Source organism: Amblyomma mixtum, chromosome 3 (assembly GCF_055824585.1).
Source record: "Amblyomma mixtum isolate Tamu chromosome 3, ASM5582458v1, whole genome shotgun sequence".
Taxonomy (NCBI): Eukaryota; Metazoa; Arthropoda; class Arachnida; order Ixodida; family Ixodidae; genus Amblyomma; species Amblyomma mixtum.
Genome location: NC_143014.1, coordinates 121,306,545 through 121,316,586, shown reverse-complemented (window position 1 = coordinate 121,316,586; position 10,042 = coordinate 121,306,545). Strand labels below are relative to the sequence as shown.

The 10,042-nt window shown below is 44.1% G+C and overlaps 1 long non-coding RNA gene across 2 annotated transcripts; it reads right to left on the bottom strand.

The window, feature by feature from the left end:
• Positions 1–700: 700 nt before the first annotated feature.
• On the bottom strand, positions 701–9,515 carry LOC149351645 (uncharacterized). 2 transcript variants are annotated; one of them, XR_016290616.1, is made up of 3 exons: positions 9,019–9,515; positions 6,915–7,241; positions 701–4,921 (listed from the first exon to the last, which is right to left on the bottom strand). It is a non-coding gene; the product is annotated as an uncharacterized LOC149351645 (long non-coding RNA). The 2 variants fall into 2 exon arrangements; XR_016290615.1 differs by lacking the exons at positions 6,915–7,241; positions 9,019–9,515 and adding an exon at positions 4,998–6,908.
• Between the last annotated feature and the right edge of the window lie 527 nt (positions 9,516–10,042).

The window sequence follows — 10,042 nt, the reverse complement described above, 5'->3', positions numbered from 1 at the left end:
TGGCCCTTAACGTGCTCCGACATCGCACAGCATCTGGGCCTGTTGTGTGTCACCATCGGAATACAACTGCCGCAGGCGGGGTCATACCAGCGTCTAATGGAATTTGTTTAATTTTGTCGTTACACTCACAGTAAGATTAGTCCTTCCCAAGTACAAGTTGTATTTAATGTCAGAGTCCAAGGAAGGGCAGCTTTCCAAAGCCACAGCTGGGCTTGTACAGCGTAATTAAGCAGCATTAACATCCTTTAGAATCAATTAACGTGTTTGTACTATGATTACACAATGGACACAGTATTTATCAAGGCAAACAATGGCAGCGTATATATGCCTGCAAATGTTTAAATCAAGAATAGTATCTGCTAGCTTATTAAAAATATATCATTTATAAAATGACCGTCCAACTTCTCAGAAGTACCAAATCTGTGGAGAAATACAAATTGAAGATTGCCAATATGCCTAGGAAAATACATTTTGACTGTCAAAAAAGGATTAGGAGCACTTTATTATTAACTACGCGAGGATTGTGGAAAGATGGGTCGGGTCACACCCAATAGTGCAAGACATGAACCCTTGGAAAAGATGCGAAGTTGTGGCGCCTATGCACTCATATGCTGTGCATAATGGGCTGCCTTGCATTACCATAACCTGTCCAGGTAGACTGCCACAAGTCAATAAAAATCTCCGATATATACAACCACAGTTTTCAGTTAGGTAGACATTTTATTTGTGACATTCTTAATCTAGCTGGCAGGCTATCACCAGCCCGAGGTGAATGTGACGTGCAGGATGAAACGGGTGCCATATGTGGATACTGGAGTAAATGTGATGTGATGAGCCTTGGGAGCATTCCTCTTCACATGGCGCCAGGCAGTCTTGCGGCCACATAATACAGCTGACAGTGCTTCATTCTGTAACCTGTAATACTGCAGTTACTTGCATCATGGATGCAGTTTCTTGTGGGAAAAAATTAGAATGGTAAGTTTGGTGCATTTATTACATGGTGTAAAACATGGTGTGGTCAGTTGAACTTTCCCCAGATTTTGATGATTGATGTAGGGAAAGCATTTATTATGCAAATGCATCCATTATTTAAGTAAATATGGTGTACAAAAACCTGGAATGGAAACAGAAATCAGCATCTGCAGGATTGAAACAAATTCCTAACAACTTTGGCGCAGCACCATACCCATGACTGCCAAGCCACATTTTAGCCCCTAGCCTTTCACTCTACACTGTCTTTAATCTGTTCATTCCCAATGGGCCAGACATGAGGCCGTATGGCACTCGGGTATCCGTATCTGCCTATATGGACATGCCACGTTGTCTACTACACAGCTTTTTAAACACTTGTAGCAACAGTGTCAGTTTTCTCAGAAGCATGAAACTTTGTTATGATTAGTTTTATGACACACCCAGCACATTAAAGGGGCTGCGAAACACAGCCTGGGGGAATACCGGCTATACTTCAGGTGGGTTCTTTATGTCACACAGATGCCGACTTAAAAAGAATTACAGGAATCGATGCACAGGAACGGGAGTTATTCAATGAAGAAATTTCAAAATACAAGCAAACAAAACGCTGCCCTCAACTCGATTTTGGCGGGGCTTCCCACTCCTATTTCGCTCTCCCAATGACGGCACCTGGCGCAACCAATCAAAACAGCCAGCCAGAGCACGTCGCGGAAGTTTGTAGTCCATGGTTGCCTGCTCTCTGTGAGACTGGCAGCGTTGTTTCCATGCCAGAGCGCCCCTGGTGGTGTATTTTTATTTTACTTGCTTTGCAGGGCTTTTATCTAAGACAAACAAATTGTTTTTGTTGATCTAATATAAAACGCAGACAGGTAACAAAATGTGTCTCTATTTATTCACACAATTTGCAGTATATTTACTGTTTGTCCGGTCATCAAGCTCGCGCCAGGTGATGTCATATCCGCTGCTAGAAACCCGCCACTGTGTGGCGACACCATCAGAGCCATGAAGTTGTTTTTGGGAGGACATTAAAATATTAAAAAACGGAATGTACGCGGTATTACCGATGCTAATAGCACCATTATAACTCACTGTATGCAATCAACAGGCAAAACAATTAACTAAGATTGTGTTTCTGGGCCCCTTTAACAGGCATTCTAGCCAAATTATAATTTCGTTGCAGTTGGGCTTTGAAGCATTTTTCATAAATGACATTAACTGGGCACTATATGTTTCATCTAAGCTGCCTTCTCAACAAATAGGGGCATGTTAGAATTTCTAGGCAACAAAGTTGGCACAGTGTTCCCATCACACAACAGAAGGCTCATTGCTTGGAAGGCTGGTGGAGAGACACTGTAAGAGCCAAGCAAGTTCATTTATGAAGTGCTTTATCATATCAGGGAAGGCTATTCACGGCTGTTTCTACCATGGCAATATAAGTTCGTGTCACAAATTGCACCAGCAATGTTCTGAAAAATGAGTAATACTGTTTTTCTGTTGCAGCAGTATTCTCTTTGCAAAATAAGATGAATAGTAGTTTTGCGCTGCAGCTTTCAGTGTGCAAGATGACAGCTACGGCTTAGCCTTTTGTCAAGAATACTTTTTCAACTGTTCTAAAAGGCAAGGTGTGTTACTGGGCGAGTTGGTTGGGGTACATCTTGAGAAAAACAGCACTTGCAGACAAAGGAAACGAGAAGGACACACAACTGCGCTGTTTTTTTTTTGTGTGTCCTTCTTGTTCTGGTCCTTTGTCTGCAAGCGCTGTTTTTCTCAAGATGTCCTAAAAGGGCGGTGCACTGTGACAGCACGACGCAACAAAGAGGAATGCAGCATGGAGCGACACTTCATACTAATATTATTGAAGAGCGCATGCCTCTATGAGTGCATCACATGCAGGTAAAATGAAATCAAGCAGGGATGACGAAGAAATAAAATTATAGTGAATGCAAGGCAGGTATGAACAAGAAAATGAGTGCACTAATTTCCCGAAGATGAAAAATGTTTGCCAATTGTCAGAAGTTCTCTGTTGAGCAGTGCCAGAGAGGGCGTACTTACACAAGCAGATTCTGAGTAGGGAATGAGGGGCCTGAAATATCTCAATTTCTTAATTGTCGGGTTTAACATTCGGGAGCGGCACATGGGCTATGAGGGACACCATAATGGAGGTCTCTGGATTAATTTACACCACCTGGGGCCCTTTAATGCACGCTGACTTTGCACAGCACATGGCCATCTTTGTATTTTGCCTCCACTGAAATGTGGCCGCCATGGCCGGATCAAACCCACAGCCTTCGTGTAAGCAGTCTAAGAACGCCAGAGCCAGTGAGGCGCCGTGGCGGGATGAGTTCTCCATTCCTAGGAGGAAAGTTTTGGGAAAAAGGAATGACTAGAAAAGAAATACCAGAGGCCTGTAGTGTACCGTCAATGGTGCTGCTTGATATGGGATATGATGGCGCACCTTTCTCATGACCATGTGGGCTTCAAGAAAATTAGCAAATGACACTCCTCTTCCCTGCTGTGTCTTGAGCTTGCTATGCTAAAGCACTTTGTCAGAATAGCCTGCCAACTAGCTCATAACATAATCCTAATCCCTCACCTGAAATCTGCCATCTTCAGCTGGCAGGGCCTACAAATGCCAGCACAGTCAAATGCTACTTTCTGGCTGCTCTGCATCTGACACAAGTGTAGCTCCATTATAGCAACAGCATGCATGTGCTTGTACATGTGCACATGCGTTGCATGGTCAACACGTACTTGTGTACATGTTGTGGCAAGCCTCGCACTGCTCACAATGAAGCTCACAGCCACTGCACGATTTGCTCGTTCTTTCCACTGTGTGCTTGAAGTTCACCAAACTTTGCGACTTTACATGCCACTGGCCATCTCCCACTCTCTCAGTACTGGACTTAGAAAGCTCAATCCCCACTTTATGCTTCCTAAATAGGGCAGATTTGCGGTGGTCTGCTCCTCCTTTGACACCTGTTGTAAAGTTTTTCGGATGTGAAATTGAAGAGTACTTTGATTAATGTATCCAATCACCCATTTACCTTGCCACCAAAGTGAGAGTACTTCAGTGCCTTGACTCCAAGTGATTATTTGTTGTTAATCCAATGTACTGCCGATAGCAGTAAGCCCACTGACATGCCCTCTTTGCGTATGTTTTCTCAAAATTTCTGACAAAGCCAAAGGCAATTAAGCTGATGCTCTTTGGAGTGGATACCAAGAAGTGCAGGGAGCAACTGTTGAGACTCAGTCTCATCTGTCCACTTCATCAGAGTGTGCAGCATGTCCCTTGTTGTACTCCTGCAGTCCTTGTTTGTGACTGTATTCAGGTGCGTGCTCCAGTTGTGTAGCACCTGCCAGCTGCAAAGCAGTCGACTCTTCAAGGGACCCATCACCAGCTCCCATGCACTGCCATAAACAGGGGCATCATCAGACATAAATGCCTGACATGGTATTGTGTTTTTTTCTTTGATGGCCTCGAAAAACCTCACCACAGTGCCCGTGTTCACCCTTTTTGAAATCAAGTAGGCACACAGGATACCAAAGGCATCTTGAGAAATTGTGAGCAGGGTTGTCAGTTGGAGTTAGTACTTATTTATGCCATGGGTGGAGTCAGTGCACAGTTTCGCTGCCCCCAATTCATAAAGGAGCTCTCGTTGTGGGAACGTCATTAATGCTAGCTCAAAGTCACCATCATGACTGTTGGGGTCACCCTTCTTCCTGTAATACAACAGTGGTGACTCATTTTTTGCCCTCATTTCTTCGACCCATAATTCAACACTCTTAAAATCGTCTGGATCTCTCTGCTCTGTTTTTCCAATCCTAAACTTATCTGCAATGTTACGGAGGTCCTTAGTGGTCACAAGTTGCATCCGTGGGCTTGATCCACTTGTAGCTGCTCGGATGTTGTGCACAATGGTTTTTTCTGGCACTCCTTCTGCTAACCAGCCTGAAAATGGTACAGAAAAAAACTGTTAACATCTCTGGTTCATCTGCCTACAGCCATGTAATAAAGTGACAAATACTTCTGGTCGGATTCCTTCGTCTTCCACTTTGTTCCTTTTCACAGGTGACACACAGTTCATCTTACTTTCATTTCACTTTTGTGGCACTGCAAAGCACACAACAAAATGGTTGTTTCAAAGCCAGATGGACTTTATTTTTATGAGCTTGAGTGTTTAAACTTGCATACTGCAATGCAAAACAGGGAAGTTATATACAGCGTGTTATAAATGCGGAATATAACAGCACTGAAAATGTGGACAAGAAAATAATAAGGACATGTGCTTCTCATCCTGTCCCATTTCATTCTGCATATTCAAAAAATGCACCGATTCGCCTGACAGCAACCTTTAAAGGAGTAGAGACACCAAATTTTTGAACGCGAACTTTGTTTCTTTGGACTTGTGCACAAGACAATAGTGTGCACGAGTCACAATGTAGAATTCACTTACGCCAGGTGAATAATTTCTAAGTGAATATTTTTCTCATGCTGTTTCAGTTTCAACACCTGAATGACTGCTGCTAAGTCAGAGACAATTGGAGGGCATGCCAGTCATACATAAACTGAAATATAAATGCTGCTTGTTCATTTTTTTTTTTGCGATTTCAACTCTTGTGCAGGCTTGTGTTTTATGTTAGTGGTTTTTGAGGAAAGGAAATGGTGCAGTAACTGCCTCAACCATGCCATGAAGGAAAGAAGGAGTGAAAGAAGAAAGAGAGAAAGGTGCTGTAGTGGAGGGCTCCGTAATAATTTCGACCGCCTGGGGATCTTTGGGCACTGACACTGCGCAGCACGTGGGCACCTCTTGCCTCCATCGAAACTCAGCTGCCGCAGCCGGGTTCTAACCCGGGTGCTCCAGCTTAGTAGCTGAACACTCAAACCACAGCCGTTCCTGCGAGCGTTACTGATGAAGTGCCAAAACAGCCAAATAATTCTAATTAATGAAAGTTCACTGCAGACGATCTGTCTTATGAGAAAAAACATGGCCCTTATACAACCATTAGACTGGTGGCGTTGCTTTGATCAGCAACAAAATGCCTACGCTTTTGACAGGCAGCCAAAAAAAGAGGCTAGCATCGAGTGCAACTGTCAGTCATTCAAGACACATTTCATAGAGCTCAAGCCGACTTCTTACGGATGAAGTTCAACGTCAGCCGATTGAGCGACAGACCTAGGATAGTCAATGAAACCAGCAGAAAAACAAAAGAACAGACATTGGAGTAGTTCAGTGCTAGACGACATTCCTAATTATGTTCAGTTCGAAAGACTGGACCCCTTCCACAAAGCATCTCTAAACTAAACGGCATGAAGTTCGTACAGACTGTGCTGTGCATGCAATGTGCCGTGGATCAATTGTTTTTCACCCTTCGATGCGACCAAGTAGGCTCAAGTGAATTGCACTACAGTCAGATACAACTCGAGAACGAAGTGGCAGATGGCCCTTAAAGAAGACCCCCCCAGTCAATGGCGTCAGCTGATTTTCATCAGTTAACCCAATTAAAGCCATAACTAATCCCCTTTCATCTGCCACCCTCCTGCAGTGCTACCCCCTAGGATTAACCATGACATCATGAGAATCGGTCGACGCCATTGGATGGCAGGCTTCCTTTGAGGGGCATTGGCCACTGGGTTCTTAACCTGTGCCCTACTATAACTTCTTCCGCCCCCTCGTTTTGTGGGACATGCCTTCTCCCACTTTACAATAGGCATTTTCGTGTTGTCCCACCTCTTTCGTGCCATAGATGCATCGCAGAAGAATAAAAATCATTGAAATGATCACTCGAGTTAATGAGCAATATCTTCCCCCTAAAATACATTTCTATTGCACTTTCGTCTCCCATTTATGAAAGGTTGGTGGAGTGTAGCTTCTAAACGTTTTCACATTCCGGTACAGTCAACACAGCATGCACAAATGCTTTGTACAAGAGGAGTGGCTAACCTGCAAGCCCTCTGGAATCATCCTGGGACAGCCTTTGGTGGCAGGCCTCATTGAAGTGTCCGTAGTGTTTCTTTTGAAACACTACATATACCTTGCCCTCTTTCTCCATGACCTCTAGAGTAGCAAAGCAGTGTTTGCTGATTTTGCAGCTTCCTTGCCCCTTTTCCTGCCTTTGGCGCTGTTCTATAGGAAGCTCTTCGTATGAGCCGGAATGGTGGCAGTGCAGGTAGCGTTTAAAAACCCTTGGTGCACATTCCTTCTTTCCTGTAGAAGCTATAAAATGGCAGCAAGTTTTGCTTTCTTCTCCGTCTTTCCAGGCGCGAAATCCTGAAACAGAAAGATTGTAAACATAACTAAGCACTCCACATAGTATTAGTTAATTATTAGTGTGAAAGCACAATTCCGAACGGTAAACCCCGAGCAAGATCCTGCGATGTGTATGTGGGTTTGTGCCAAGAGCATAGCAACGGCGACATAGCAACCACAGCCTCACAGCAGCATTGCAACATAGTTATGACACGATGCCAACATATGATGTTAAGTCCATGACCTCTCATGACTAAAAAGAAATTTTTAAAAATTGAGGCGTGAACAAAGGTGGGCTCCATTTTGATAAAAACGTGTACACAATGATAGCACATGAATAACGGCATAAGGCATCCTTAGAAAGCCAACAGTAAAGTAACAAGACAAGGCAATGTTCATGAAATTCTGCTTTTGCACGTTTATAAAATTTCGGCAAAACTTCTCTGTCAATTTTTTGTGTATCACACTACTTTCATTTTTTGAAAAGCAAGGCCAAATTAAAGTTTGTACTTTTTACATACACTAATGAAAAATGCATGTGCTATGGAGTGGGCACATATGCAGTACTCTCGCACTACTACTGGCGCTCTGCCTCTGCCAAGTGCGCATGACAATCACAGATTTAGCTTCAAATTTTTAGCCTTTTGCCTGCAGTGCAAAACTGCATTTCCCAGCTTTTTTATTGTTAAAAATTTATCAGTCATTCGCTTACTGTTTTTTCCTGCTATAGCGCATGGGGAACAATTTTTGGAGAAAATTATTAAGTTCAGGTTAAGTTATTACACGGAGTGTTACATGGAAGTATTTCAATTTTACTACACCCTGCAAAAACTCATTCCTGCACAGCAACCTTTTACATGGCCCTGTCCTTTGACCACAAATTCAGGTCAGCGCTGTTGACTTCTAAAGGCAGAACAATGCTGGGCATTCTTCCTACACACTTCTGCATGTTGCGATTGCCATGGCTTCAGCGCTGCTAAGCCAGTGCATGCCGCGACAATGTTGTGTGTCCTGTCGAGACATTGCAGATGCCTGCAACAAAGCATAAGCAAGGCCTGTAGCAGCGAGTCTGCTGCAAGGACCAGTTTTCCTGCAGTGGCCACTTTAAATATGAAAGAGAGTGCACTGCTTGTCACTTTGCTTATGGAGGAGCTAGGACACCAAAAAAAAATTCTGCAGACACACATAAGACTGCTTACCAGCGAGAATGCCAAAGCATTAAAGTGCACAGTCATGCTATGTTGCAGAATGACGAGTCATGAGTGCAAGGCATGACTACGCAACTTTGTACAAACTCTGCACACCTTATGTTACTAGTAAAGTGCTGAGTCATGCTACACTTCAGAATGATTAGGAGTCAAAGCTATGACTACCTAAACTTTGTACAAACTATACACCTTACATTACAAATAAGTGCAAAATGACTATGACAAGTCATGGCTTTCAAAGGTTATAGTACGTTACGTTTCACATTTCACTCGAATGCCCGCAAAGGCTACCTCTGCAGATCTGTCGCACTAGACCAAGCCCATTGAAATCTTCATGGTTCCTTTAAAAAACGTGCATGTCATCGCTAAGTTTTTGTGCACAAAACCACGTGCAAGTTTCCCCAGGTGAGTGTAAGCCCGTAAATAAAAAAAAAAGAACGCGCTCTGTGTTTACAAACTTAAAATGCGCGCACTCGAAAAGTCAATAAACTGCAACTTTTCAATCGGTAATCTAAGCGCGCGACTGCATCCCGCTTTGGCCCTTTATTGCTTTAATCACAGCGTGCGTGCATGCAGACTTCGTTTCTTACCTTTATTAGAGTCGAATACTAGATTCTCCACCTCTTCCTCGAAGTCGTGGTGCCGTCGCAGGTCACGAAGGGCGACAAAATGCTTCAGACGTAAGTCGCACAAGAACGGCCGTGCCTTACTACATGCTGTTGTGACTGGGAGAAGGATGCATGGGCCTGCCTACTGGCTGGAGCCGAGCCACCACCGCTGCCGCGTGCAGATAGAGAGATCAGAGGAAAGAGAAAAAGAAAAGACGCGTCGCAGCAACAACCGCGTCCTTCCCCATGAATATCCTTGATGGGTGTTTTTAAATTACTAGTATTGAAGAACGCCTTGTCGCAAACCGCTGAAGCAACGCCATCGCACGTGTCCGTCTCCATGCTCAAGGCAAAAAAATAAAAAAAACAAGCGAGCAAGAAATGCACCTTGGGATACCTTGGGATATTGAGCAAGGATTTTCAAGAAGAGTTGAGATTTTCCCTGTCGGTTGAAGCGCAGTGTTCCCGAAAAGTCTCCACAGAGTGACGTAGAGTAGAGCAGTGACGTCTATTCTCGGTTGGCCAATCGCAACGAGGATCACCTTCCTCTGAATACGCCCTCCGGGGGTCGCGCGGCGCCTCGAGCAGACGATTTTCACCGCTACCGGAAGTGTGCCCGTGACGTCGTAGCTGCCGCGGCTCGAGCGAATGACAGCGTGTGGTGGCCTACCGACGTCATGGGACTAGTGACGTCTGTTTTCCCGGTTTTGGTTTCAAAATCGCTCCCTACGAAGACACCAATCGGCCCGCGAATTTTAAAAAACGCGATTTTTAAAAAGCCATAATAAATTGCCGGCTCAGTTCCGAAGACTCATACTTGGTGTCAGTGCTTCTGAGCATAACTTCTAACATTTACAAGCGTCTTTTAATTCTTTTCATGGTCCCTTTAAGTATGCAGTGAAGCTCCGGCCACATTCAGGACTGTCGCACAGAATTCCTCCACGATGAAAAAATAGTCCGTTGTTGAAACTTTTCTTGTATACCTAAATAAGGAGCTTACCACAAG